The sequence below is a fragment of the Hypanus sabinus genome, chromosome 4 (assembly GCF_030144855.1).
Source record: "Hypanus sabinus isolate sHypSab1 chromosome 4, sHypSab1.hap1, whole genome shotgun sequence".
Classification (NCBI taxonomy): domain Eukaryota; kingdom Metazoa; phylum Chordata; class Chondrichthyes; order Myliobatiformes; family Dasyatidae; genus Hypanus; species Hypanus sabinus.
In genome coordinates this window covers 21,151,535-21,166,358 of record NC_082709.1, presented here as the reverse complement: position 1 = coordinate 21,166,358, position 14,824 = coordinate 21,151,535, and positions in this window count along the sequence as shown.

Here is a 14,824-nt window from a genome sequence, read left to right as displayed (position 1 = left end):
GTACACACTCAATGATTCAGGAACATCTTCTTCCCCTCTGCCATCTGATTTCTGAATGGACATTGAACCCATGAACATTACCTCACTACTACTTTTATTTCCATTTTTTGCACTAAATATTTAACTTATCTATTCTACATTTACACACACTTACTGTAATTCACAGTTTTCTCTCCATTATTATGTATTGCATTGTGCTACTGCTGCAAAGTCACAAACTTCACCTGATTCTGATTCTGCTAATCAGCATGGATACAGTGGGCTGTAGAAACTGTGTCTATGCTGTGTGACCCGATGGCTTTTCTCACCTACTCTCCCACCCAACTCACATATTCTCCAATTCCCTAAAATGCAGTGCTGCCTCAGCAGTGATACCATAACCATTAACTTATGACACAGCTCAGAGAGTTATTATTTATAACAATATTTTGGTTTAATAATATTCCAAAACATTATCTGGAGTAATGATAACAAAAAAAAAGGCAAAATGAGTGCCAGATTCATCTCAGTCCATTTCAAAAAAATAACTGAGTGCAATTATAATTACATCAAATCCTTATTTCATCATTGAAGCACAGTAGTCACTCTTCTTAGTTATTGACATCAATGGACTCACTGTATTTTTCTTCACCACACAGTGATCCTTGTTTGGGTTAGCTATCTTTTGCTCACATTAACTTGCTCTGCAGAATGACTCATTTTCCTTGTTTATCTTTGCTTTGTGTTCTGAACACTGGGCTAAAGATTGCAGGCTTTTCTTAAGCTTTTCAAAATAAACAGAGGTGCAAAAACACAATTCACAAACAATTTGCTACAAATGACGGAGCACTTAGACCTCAAAGGCGATTAGAGAGCACAGAAGAGATGGTAGAGCATGGTACAGAAGAAGATGTTTTGAAAGAACGTCTAACTTCCAGAATGTCAAACCTGACAAAATCCATCTAAATTTTTTTCTGCAGTCTTTTCTGTTTAATAACATCTTTCCAAGAGCAGAGCAGTCAAATCAGAAAGTAATACTCCAAGTGTGGCCCCACCAGTGTCCTGTACAACTGCACCATGGCTTCTCAACATTTACACTTAACTTAAGAGGGCCAGCTTCCCTGAAACCTTCTTCACCACCCTATCTATCTGTGACTCCACTTTCAAGGAACGATGTTCTTGTGCTCCAGGGTCCCTCTATTCTACAACATCCCCCAGGGTCCTGCCCTTCACTGCGAAAGTCCTACTTTTCAAAGTACAACACCTCGCACCTATCCAAATTCATTTGCCAAACTTCATTTGCCATTCCTTGGCCTGCTTACGTAGCTGATCAAGATACCCCTGTAATTTTTTGATAATCTTCCGCATTGTCTACTACATGTCCTATTTTGTCAGTTCCTAACCTGACCTCATATATTCATATCCAAATCAATGATATAGTTGATGAACACCAATGGGCCTAGCACCGACCCCTATGGCATACCGCTAGTCATTGTCCTCCAGTCCAAAAAACAACCTTCTACCATCACTTTCTGCTTTCTACCATCAAGCCAACTGTGTATCTAATTAGCCAGCTCTCCCTGGCTAACCTTCCAGAACAGTCTACCATATGGAACCTGGTTAAAAGGTCTTACTGAATTCCATATGAACTATGTCTCCCACCCCACCCTCATCAACTTTCCATAATGTTCATTAGACATGATCTACATGTGCAAAGCCATTCTGACCTAATTAAGCTGCCTTTTCAGATGTACATATACCTTATCCCTCAGGATCTTCTCCAGTAACTTACCTACCACTTAAACTTAGAGATCTATAGTTCCCAGGTTTTTCTTTCCAATCTCTCAAATAAAGGCACAACTTTAGCCCCACTCCAGACTACCAGCTAACTAAGATGCAAATATCTCATCTGGGACTCCCAGAATTTATTCCCCAGCCTCTCACAGTGTGCTTAGATACCTGGTCAGGTCCATCTTCATAAACATAAAACATCTACTGTAATATGCTCTATCCCCAAGACCTCCCATTTACTTTTCCTAGTTCTGCAGTCTTCGTATCTTTCTTAAATGGAGGAGAAATATTCATTAAGGACCTATGGCTCCCCACACAAACATGCCTTCTTTTGTTTCTGAGGAGCCCTATTCTCTCTCTAGTTACTCTTTTCCCGTTAATATACTTACATAATCTTTATGGATTTTCCGTAATCTTCTTTGTCACGTCCCTTTTTTGAGCTCCTGACTTCCTTGATCCCAGTTATCTACCTCCTCCTTTTTCCTGGCCGTGACCTCAATATCTCTTGTCATACAGAGCTCCCTACTCCTACCAACCATGCTCTTCACTCTAACAGGAACATGCAAATCTTGAGCTCTCCCTCTCTCATCTTTAAAAGCCTTCCAACTGCTTGTAGTCCTTTGGTCTGCAAACAACCTACTCCAAACAAATTTCACGAGCTCCTGTCTCATGCTGTCAAAATTTGCTTTGTCCCAATTTAGAATCAGAACCTGTGGACAAGTTTTGCTCCTTTCCATAACTATCTTAAAACTGATAGAAGAATTGCCGCTGGTCCCAAAGTGCCCCCACTTTCCCCACCTTCCCCACCCTATTACCCAGAAGTAGACTGAGCTTTGTCCTCTCCCTAGTAGGGTCCTTCTTTATATTGCCTAAGGAAACTTTCCTGAATGCTTTGAGCAAATTCCATCCCATCTAAACCTGTAATACTAGGGCAATCCCATTCTACGTTAGAAAAATCAAAATCACCTACTACTTCAACCCAAATATTCTTACAACTCTGCACAATCTCCCGCATTTTTGTTCTTCTAATTCCCGTTGCCTATTTGTGGACCTCCAGTCATCCCCATCTTATTTCTCAGCTCCATCCATAATGAATCTTCAGTAATTTAATCTCTGACTACCATTGTGACAATCCCCTTAATCAAAAATGCAACTCCTCCTCCTCTCTTTCCTCCCACCTAAAGCACCTGTATCCTGGAACATTAAGCTGCCAGCCTGGCCCTCTCTTAGTGATGCTTCTGTAATGACTATGATACCCTAGTCCCATGTAGCAAGCTATCCAAGCCCCAAGTTCATCTGCCTGACCTGTCATTGAAGTAAATGCAATTTAATCCAATAGCCTTTTATTGTTTCCTGCCATTTTCCTGTCCCTGACCTGTGCATCACTTTCCAGCCTTTCATTTGCACCCCCCCCCCCATGCTTTGGATCTCACCCCTCCCTCACAGACCTAGTTTAAATCCACCCTAGCAACACGAGCAAATCTGCCGGACAGAATATTGGCCCCTTTCAGTTCAGATGTAAAGCATCCTTTTTGTACAGGTCACCTCTGCCCCAGAAGAGATCCCAATGGTCCAAAACTATAAAACTTTGCCCCTTACACCAATTTTTCAGCCGAAAATTCATTTGCTATATCCCCCTATTTTTATCCTTACTTAGCACTAAATGTTTGTCTTCTGATCATTTTAACTACATGCCTAAAATGCAGATGATCTTTCCCCAAGAATTGTGTTGGGGTTGAACATGAGTTGGATGATATCATGGGCTGAAGGGCCTGCTCCTGTGCGGTTACCTACTATGAACATTATTGCTGGTACTGTGACTTCATAATGACCTACCTCAAAGCAATAACAGTGGGAACAAAGTTCTAAGTGAAAGTCAAGCCTATTTTATAATTCTGTTGGAACGTCAAACAGAGACATGCAGTAGGTATTAGGAGGTTCAAAATTTTAGAAATTTAAGTTTAAGAAGCGCTGTATAATTCCTAATTTAAAGTGGTCCATGCAAATACAAATCAGCTCAGACAAATATTTCAGCATTGACTGTTCAATGCATTTCAACGTATTAACTATTATGCATAAAAGAAAAATAACTTAAGTAAACCTGATGACTGATTCTGCTTTAGTATATACAAAATTAGTTCAACAAAAAATGGAGTATTCATTTTATTAAAAATAAGTGCCTAGAAATTTGACCAACAAAGTGCTATTATTTTTTTAGTGTTACATGTTGGAAAGTCATTACTCCAGAACTCTTCCTAGGCAAGTCAAGCTACTCAGAATGATGCTGTTATGATTTTCTCTTGCATCAGGAGAAGCCTAATTGAGAAACTGAAAGACAAAATCTCTAGATCCTGGAAATCTGAAATGAAAACAGAATGTTGGAAATCTGCAGCAGGAGAGAGAAAGAGAGTTGATATTTTAGATTCATAGCTGTAACACTCTCTACCATTATCTCACCTCACTGAGCTCCTGACTCCTCACTAAATTCCACCCTGTCCACTAATCCATTGACAAAACTTCCATTTTAGCCCCAATATCATGAAACATTCCCAGTTCCTAATTACTGGATTACTATCATTACTTTTAAATTTCTCGTGTTTGGCATTTTATACTTCTAGAACAATTGATTTTAATCCATTTTGTTTTAATTACAGCTTTTCTTGCCTAACAAGAATCTGTGTGGGTCTTTGATGTTATTTACCAAAGCTGAGAAAGGAAGCTTCCTTCATGCTTCCCTTGTCCATTCATCCCTCCCCAGTAATCCCCCTCCTGGCACATTTCCCCTGCAAGTGATAGAAATGCTACACCTACCCATTCACCCCCTCGCCCACCTCCATTCAGGCCCCAAACAGTCCAGGTAAGGAAGCACTTCACCTGTGAATCAGTTGGGGTTATCTATTGTATACGGAGCTCCAGAAATGCCCCCCTTTACATTGGTGAGACCCGAAGTAAATTGGGGGACTGCTTTGTCAAACACCTCTGCTCCATTCGCCAAAAGTGGAGCTTTCCGGTGACCAATCATTTTAATTCATATCCCAATTCCCATTCTGACATGTCGGTTCATGGCCTCTTCTTTTGCTACAACAAGGCCACTCTCAGGGTGGAGGCTCATATTCCATCTGGGTAGCCTCCAAACTGATGGCATGAACATTGATTTCTCCATCCGGTAATGTTCTTTTCTTTCCCCCTCCCGTTCCCTCTTCTTCTATTCCTCACTCTGACCTCTTCTTCACCTCAGCTGCCTATCACCTCCCCATGGTGCCCCTCCTTCTTCCCTTTCTCCCATGGTCCACTCTCCTCTCCTATCAGAATTCTTCTCTAGCCCTTTACCTTTCCCCCCCACCTGGCTCACCTACCACCTTCTAGCTTGTCCTCCTTCCTGTCCCCCCTCCTTTTTATTTTGGTGTCTTCCTCCTTCCTTTCCAGTCCTGATAAAAAATCTCAGCCCAAAACACTGACTGTTTATTAATTTCCATAGATGTTGCCTGACCTACTGGCTCCTCCATGATTTTATGTGTGTTGCTCTGAATTTCCAGCATTTGCAGAATCTCTTGTGTTTAAAGAGTGTTTGATTAAACTCTATATGAATGTAAATGAACATAGAAATATTTTAAAGAAAGCGGTGAAGCTTGATAATCAAAAATATTTCGGATCAGGATCAGATCAAGTATTGACATCTGGAACCTCACATTTGCACAATCCATCCCTGTGGGTTTTAAGAATATTGGGCAAAGATGGGCAGCAGATTGGTAATTTAATTAAACAAGGTTGGCAGGAATTGATTCAACATGCTTTTCAGGGAAATGGTAGCTGGCCAAGTTTCTCGGGAAACCTATTGGCTCCAGATAAATGTGGAGAGCCTCATAAAGAGAATTAGCTAACTAACAGCAAACAAATGCAAAATAAGTGGGTCATTTTCAGACTGGCAACCTGTAACTAGTGGGGCGCTACAGGAATCAGTGCTAGAGCCTCAACTATTTATAGCATTTATTAATGACTTAGATGAAGGTACTGATCAAAATTAATCAATAAACTTGGATCCTTGACTTCCTCACTTGCAGACCCAGTAAATTTGGATTGGCAACAACATCTCCTCCATGATCTCCATCAGCACAGGCGCACCACAAGACTGTGTGCTTAGACCCCTGCTCGACTCACTTTACGCACATGGCCGTGTGGCTAAGCACAGTTCGAATGCCATATTTAAGTTTGCTAACGACTGCACCGTTAATGGCTAACTCAAAGGTGGTGATGGATCAGCATATAGGAAGGAGGGTGAAAATCTGGTTGAGTGGTGCCACAACAACAACCTCTCACTCAATGTCAGCAAGATCAAGGAGCTGATTTGTGACTTTAGGTGGAGGAAACCGGAGGTCTATGAGCCAGTCCTCAGGACTTGCAACACCAGGTTCAATAAGAGTTATTACTCCTCAGCCATCAGGCTCTTGAACCACTGGGACAACTTCACGTGCCCCATCAATGAACTGTTCCCATAACCTTTTGGCTCACTTTCAAGGCCTATTCATTTCAGGTTCTTGATATTTATTGCGTTTTTATTTATTATTATGATTTCTTCCTTTTTGTACTTGCACAGTTTGTTGTCTTTTGCACACTGGTGGCTTGTCCATTCTATTGGGCGTGGTCTTTCATTGACTCTATTATTGTCCTTGGATTTACTGTAATGCCCACAAGAAAACAAATCTCAGGATTGAATATGGTGACATAGTATGTATTATGATAATAAATTTACTTTGAAATTTGAACTGTGTGTGTTGTAACCAAATTTACTGATAGTATGATAGGGAGGGCAGAAAGAGACTTCAAAGGGACTTAGATCAATTAATAAAGTCGACAAGATTTGCCATGTGAAATATACGGGTGGGGAAATACAAAGTAACACACACTCAGTAGGTCAGTCATCATCTGCAGAGGGAAATGAATAGTCACTACTTCAGGCTAAAACCTTTCAGGTCTTGGCTCAAAATGTCCACTGTTTATTCCCTTCTGTTGATGATGTGTGACCTGCTGAGTTCTTACAGCATTTTGTGTGTGTTTCTTAAGATTTCCAGCATCTGCAGGATCTTTTGTGTCTCTGAAATATCAAGATACTTATTTTAGTAACAAAAATAAAATAGAACATAGTTCACAGTGAGCAGGGTAAGGTTGAAAGGAAATGTGCAGGGCAAGTCTTTTCACACAGAGAGTGGTAGGTGCCTGCCAATGGTCATAGAGGAAGCAGATTTAATACTGCTTAAGAGACTTTAAAATGGACACGTGAATTTGCAGTAAATGGAAGAATATGGATCACATGCCAGCAGAAGAGATTTAGTTTAATTTGGCATTATGTCTGGCACAGAAAATAGTGGGCTTAGGGCTTTTTCCTGTATGATACTGTTCTGAGTCTGATGTTTAAGTGGAGAGGGATCATGAAAAACTAATGTACAGAGGGGTATGGTTATCATTGTGCATGAAATCCTACAGGTTATAGCAAGCAAGTAGGAAACCACGCACAAATTTCTATGGATGTACCATGGAGACCATTCTAACTGGCTGCATCACCATCTGGTATGGGGGTGGGCACTACTGCACAGGATCAGAGTAATCCACAGAGAGCTGCAAACTTAGTCAGCTCCATCATGGGCTCCAGCTTCCATAATATCCAGGGCATCTTCAAGGAGCGATGCCTCAGAAAGGCAGCTGCCATCATTAAGGACTCCCATCACCAAGGTCATGCCTTGTTCTCATAGCAACCATCAGGAAAGAGGTACAGAAGCATGAAGGCAGACTCTCAGTGATTCAGGAACAGCTTCTTCCCCTCTGCCATCCATTTTCTGAATGGACATTGAACCTTTGAACACTACCTCACTACTTTTTCACTTTTTTTTGCACTACTTATTTAATATTATGTATGACATTGTATTGCTGCCACAAAGTCAACAAATTTCAGGGCAGATTGAATTGAATTGAATTTATTTTTATTTCTTACATCCATCTCACAACATGAGGGAGTAAAAATCTTTACGTTGCTTCTCTGCCGCTACATACAAGCAATAGGGAAGGGAATTGTGGGAGGATGTCACCCAAAACACTATGATTATATATATAATTTTGTATACATGTATGTATGTTCAGTCAGATACAATGTACAAACAGATATGCAATCAGGTCAACGTGTATTAATAAACCTGATGGCCTAGTGATAGAAGCTGGTGATATTAAGCCTGAAAACAAATAAAAACAAAAACAATGGTACTTTGATTCCGCAAGGAGAGTGTAGTGGTCTCTTTTCCTAATGGTGCTCTTCATTGAAAGGAGAGTGGGGTATAAACATGGGAAAACTTGAACTCCTTTGTGGAAAGCTGCATACAATTTTGATCTCCTTCTTTAAGGATGGATGTATCTGCAATAGAGACCGTGCAAAGAAGGTCCCCTGGGTTTGGTTCCATGGAGGTGAGCAAGGTTTGACCAGGTGTGGCCTATACTTTCTGGAGTTTAACAGAATTAGAGTTCATTTTATTGAAGCGTACAATGTTCTGAAGGAGCTTGAGGGGGTGTTTCCCATTGGAAAAAAATCTAGAACTGGTGGATGATCTACTTAAAACAGAAATTGGAAGTATTTTCTTCTGTCACTAGATTGCTTTGAAACCCTGTACCCAGTGAACTGTGGAAGCTGGTTCATGGAATACATTCAATTGGCAAGATATTAAGTCCTTACAGTGACAGCCACTATGGTGACCAGGCAGAAGTTACCTGCAGAGTATCACAGCTAGTAGACCTACTGCCAGAGGCCTAGGTTTCAAACCTAACCTTCGCTACTGTGTAGCCCCTCTACTTTCAAATCTCTTACTATCTTTCCTTTCGGTTAGTCCTGACGAAGGGTCTTGGCCCGAAACATCGACAGCGCTTCTCCCTATAGATGCTGCCTGGCCTGCTGTGCTCTACCAGGATTTTGTGTGTGTTGTTCTTCGCTACTGTGTATGTCCAGTTTGCATGTTCTCCCCATGACCTCATAGGCTTCCGCTGCTTTCCTCTCACATCCCAAATACAGATTGGTAAATTGACTGGCCACTCTGATTTGACCAAATGATTATGTAAGCAATAGAAGTTGGGCCTTGATGATCTGTGGGCATTATATTTCTCTATGAATTGATGAACGATTGTGTGGCCATCTGTCCCACTCCTGCTCCAGAGAGTAGATAGAGAGAAAATGTTGAATATTTTTAGTAAAATAAACAGTCTGAGAACCTACAACTTGTAATTAAGAAATAATAGTCATTAAACTTTGTGCCCTGTAATTTTCTTAATTAGATAATTTGGTTGCAAATGCGAAATTACAGCTATTTGTCTGGAGTAAATTATTCATAGCTTATTTAACTTTTATGATGGAGAAAATCTTTTAAAGCCAGAAGTACACAGAGATTAACCATGCCATATTTACAAAGTACTTAAATGATCTTTATACTATAATAATTCTAAAATATATAGTGTCATGATGTAAAACGTTAATATATAGTCCTTGACAAGAAGTCACATTTTATCTTCCAAGGAATGGTTTTCAGTTGTGCCTACTGATGATTCAGTCATCAGGGTAATAAGATTGACTTTAATTGGAACGATGTTACTGTCCCACTTGTCATGGTGTTTTCATAATCAAAGTGTGTCATTAGACTAAACCACTCATTTGGCTTATGGAATGCTATTAGTAACCATAGTCATAAAAGTTGGGGTAAACCAATGGAAAGAAAATCTTTGCTCTTTAAGGAACTAGGTAATAACTTTCACTTTCTCAGGATGGCCTGATGAATTAAGTTTATGGTGTATATTAACTTGTTAAGTTGATAAGAACAGTAGTACTTTTGAGCACAACAATATCCCACAGAAGCAGTTTAAATAATTGCTGATTATTTTTAACGGAATAAAATTGGACCAAAACACCAGGTGAACTCTGGGTCATTCAAGTAACTTTGCTGAGTTTATCTTTCAACCTTTCAACCCCAGCCATAACATTGGACCAACTTTCATGTTAGATTATGTGTATATTTCCTAAAGGGGCTGAGTTTGACCCTGCTCTAATTAGTTTACACTTAGGACTGTGTGGCTAAGCATAGCTCCTATGCCATATTCAAGTTTGCTGGCAACACCACTGTCATAGGCCAAATCAAAGGCAGTGAAGAATCAGCATATAGGAGAGGGGCTGAGTGGTGCCACAGCACCATAAGACTACAAGACATCTGAGCAGAATTAGGCCATTCAGCCCATCAAGTCCTCTTCACTATTTTATCATGGCTGATCCCAGATCCCATTCCACCCCATTCCCCTGCCCTCTCACCATATCCCTTATCACCATATTCCCAACCAATCAGGAAACTATTGACTTCTGCTTTAAATATACCCACAGACTTGGCCTCAACCGCAGTCTGTGGCACAGCATTCCACAGATTCAACACTCTTTGGCTAAAAGAATTCCTATTTACTTCTTTTCTGAAAAGTCTCCCCTCAATTTTGATGCTGTGCCCTCTAGTTCTGAATATCCCCACCAGAGGAAACACCCCCTCCACATCGATCTTATCTAGTCCTTACAACATTCGGTAGGTTTCAATGTGATCCCCATGCATTCTTCTAAACTCCAGTGAGTACAGGCACAAAGCTGCCAAATACTCCTCATATGTTAACTCTTTCACTTGTGGAATCATCCTCATGAAACTCCTCTGGACTCTCTCCAATGACAATATATCCTTTTTGAGATAAGGGGCCCAAAACTGTTGACAATACTCCAAGTGCGGCCTGACTAGAGTCTTATAAAGCCTCAGCATTATCTCCTTGTTTTTATATTCTATTCCCCTTGAAATCAATGCCAACATTGTATTTGCCTTCTTTACCACAGACTCAACCCGTAAGTTAACATTCTGAGAGTCTTGCACGAGGACTCCTAAGTCCCTTTGCACTCTGATGTCTGAATTTTCTCCCCATCTAGATAATAGTCTTCACTTTTGTTCTTTTCACCAAAATGCATTACCGTATATTTCCCAACACGGTATTCCATCTGCCACTTTTTTGTCCGTTCTTCCAATAAGTCCTGCTGCAATCGCATTGCTTCCTCAGCACTACTTTCCCCTCCACCTATCTTCCTATCATCCACAAACTTTGCCACAAAGCCATCAATTCCATTATCTAAATCATTGACAAACAATGTAAAAAGAAGCGGTCCCAATACTGACCCCTGAGGAACACCACTGGCAACCAATCAGAAAAAGCCCCCTTTATTCCCACTCACTGCCTCCTGTCTGTCAGCCATTCCTCTATCCATGCCAGCATATTTCCTGTAACACCAAAGGAATTTATCTTATTAAGCAGCCTCATGTGTGGCACCTTATCAAATGCCTTCTGAAAATTGAAATAAATGACATCCACTGCCTCTCTTTTTTCCACCCTGCTTGTTATTTCCTCGAAGAATTCTAACAGATTTGTCAGGCAAGATTTCCCTTCACAGAAACCATGCTGACTTTGACTTATCTTATCATTAGTTTCCAAGTACCCTGAAACCTCATGCTTAATAATGGACTCCAACACTTTCCCAACCACTGAGGTTATTCTAACCAGCCTATAATTTCCCTTTATTTTGCTTTCCTCCCTTCTTAAAGAGTGGCGTGAGATTTGCAATTTTCTAGTCCTCCGGGACCATGCCAGAATCAAGTGATTCTTGAAAAATGATGACCAACGTATCCATTATCTCTTCAACAACCTCTCTTAGGACTCTGGGATGTAGTCCATCTGGCCCAGGTTACTTATCTATCTTAAGACCTTTCAGTTTGCCTAGCACTTTTTCCTTTGTAATAACAATGGCACTCACTCCTGTTCCCTGACACTCACGGGCCTTTGGCACACAACTGGTGTCTTCCACAGTAAAGACTGAAGCAAAGTACTTATAATGTTTATCTGCCATTTCTTTGTCTCCATTAATACCTCACCAGCATTGTTTTCAGTGGTTCAATATCAACTCTCACCTCCCTTTTATATAACTGAAAAGAACTTTTAGTATCCTACTTTATATTATTGGCTAGCTTGCCCTCATATTTCATTTCTTCCCTTCTTATGACTTTTTAGTTGCCTTTTGTTGGATTTTAAAAGCTTCCCAATCATCCAACTCTCCACTCACTTTTGCTACCTTATATGCTCTTTCCTTGGCTTTTAATCAATCCTCAACTCCTCTTGTCAACCACTAGTACCTACATCTGCCATTTGAGAACAACTTCTTCTGTGGGACATACCTATCCTGTGCCACAGGTAAATCCTTCTTCGCCAATGAGCCCATTTACACAACCTCCTACTCAATGTCTGCATGACCAAGGAGCTGATTATTGACTTCAGAAGGAGGTAACCAGAGGTCCATGAATCAGTCCTCATTAGAGGATCAGAGGTGAGGCAGCAACTTTAATTTCCTTGGTGTTGTTATTTTGGAGGACCTGTCTTGGGGCCAGCACTTAAGTGCAATTGCAAAGAAAGCATGGCAGTGCCTCTACTTCCTTAGAAGTCTGTGAAGATTCAATATGGCCTCTAAAACACTGTCAAACTTTCTTAGAAGTGTGGTGGAGAGTATATTGATCGGCTGCACCACACCAATGCCTTTGAGTGGAAAATCCTACAAAATGTAGTTGATACAGCTCAGACAGTCAAGAGTAAATCCCTCCCCACCATTGAGCACATCTACACAAGCATTGTTGCAGGAAAGCAGCAACCATCGTCAGCGACCCCCATCATCCAGGTCATGCTCCCTTCTCACTGTTGCCATCAGGAGCCTTAGGGCTCACACCACTAGGCTGAGGAACAGTTATTATGCCTCAACCGTCAGGCTCTTGAACCAAAGGATATGACTTCACTCAACTTCAGTTGTCCCATTATTGAAATGTTCCAACAACCTATGGACTCACTTTCAAGGGCTCTTCATCGATAGTTCTTGATAGTTATTGCTTATTTGTTTAGTATTATTTCTTTCTTTTTGTATTTGTGCAGCTTGGTGTCCTTTACACACTGGTTGAACATCCAAGTTGGTGCGGTCTCTCATTGATTCTAATATGATTCTCTTATGGATTTATTGAGTATGCCCATAAGTAAATGAATCTCAGGGTTGTATTAGGTGACATATATATAAGTTGATAATAAATTTGCTTTGAACTGTTTGAACTTAGAACTATAGAGTGTTGAAGGGGTGTTTGGATAAGATGGGCATATTGGAGAGAGATACAGAGGGCCTATTATTAAGGGAATACTCTATCTGCTTGAAAGCATATGTAATCTTCTCAAAGAGTAAAGTAACTTTATCATCTCTATCACGTCACAGTGTTGGTATGAGGTATGTGATTAGGACAGCTCAGCACATCACTGGGAATCAACTACCGGGCCTGGAGACAACCTACAACTCTCAATGCCTACAGCGTGCTCGTAATGTCAGTAAAAACCCATCCCATCCCGGAAACTGTCTGTTCAATCTCCTGCCATCTGGTAGAAGATACAGAAACATCTCAGCCAAGACAGTAAGACTGAAAAACAGCTTCCTCCCGGGGGTATTGTGCAGTTGAATAATGCTTCACTCTGGCTTGCCAATGGTCTTTGTTTGTTATGGACTATCAAAGTCACTTGATCGTGTAAATATGGGAATATTTTGCTTTACTTAAGCCGTACCACATGATTGTAAATATCTGTTTTGCACAGACTGGGGAAGCATAGCAATCTCAATGTTTTGAACAATAGCAAAAAAGTTCTATTCTATTCCACTAAGGATCTATGTTTATTCATATTGAGGTAGTTACAGTCACTAGAAGATGCCAATGAAAATGTTGCAACCACTGGAGAGGAGATCATGATTAAATATTTAATCTGAATTATCAGATGGTGCAGCATATATGGCATATTTTGACCAATGCTGTTGCTTTTGCTAATACTTCAAACTAAGGAATCCGCAGCAAATGAATCTGAGAGGAGTCATTGCGAAGGAGTTTTGCAGCCCGTCCACCTCGACCAGGAGAAGGCTGGATCGATCTAAGCACTAAACAGATTTGGAAAGATAGAGTATGGCCTCAGGCCGGGCAGTGGAGTGCAGGCCCGGAGCACATCACTGCAGGTGTGCCCAGCTCCTAGTGCCTGGCATGATTTAAATGCTAGCCCAGATAGATCAACAAGGCAGGGTGTTGAGATTGGAGGCAAGGGTTGAGCCGATTCTGCTCACTCTTTTGCGACATTTACTCCTCTTTCTGCGGCACTGAGGCTATGAGACTGCTCTGGCCGCTACACTCTTTGTACCTGTGAGCTTCGCAGTGATTTTCCCCACTCTGTGGTGAACAGAGCCCGAGGCTATGGGCCTACGCCGACTGCCCCGGGCTCCAGGTCTATGGACTCAATTTGGTTCCGAATGCTGTTGCTTGCATGATTTGTGTGTTTTTCCTCTCTTCCTCTGCACATTGGGTGTTGTTTCTTTTTTAAAATTTGGTTCATTTGGGTTTCTTGCTTTGTGGCTGCCTGAAGCAGATGCATCTCATGATTGTACAATTTATATATTTTTTGGTAATAAATATACTTTGAATCATTTGAGGGGTCATTCCCAGTCTGCGTGAATGAGGTGTGAATGAGTAAATTATATTGAATATTATTATGACGGATATGGGGAAAGATGGGATGACTAAACCTCCAAGCTATTCAGTGCTATGATGTCATTAGATGTACACCTGATTCTTAGAAATAAATGGGTGTGTTTACATGGATCCTGTTAATTTTCGAAAATGAAAATGATTGCTAGCAAGATGCAATCTGGTAATATCTAATTTTTTACAAAATTGGCATTGAAAAAATAGGCAGTTTTGCAGTCTTATATCTAGGCAATGCAGTTTGTTTCCTGAGAATATGATTCTGACAGAAGCAGAGAAGACTAGCAATTAATCATGACTTTCTAGTGGCGATGATCCTTTAGTCCTCCTGAAATAATTGATGAAGTTCATTATCAATCCAGATGACAAGTGGGCATGTTTTTGATACCTTTACCCTGATTAAATTGTAAGACCAT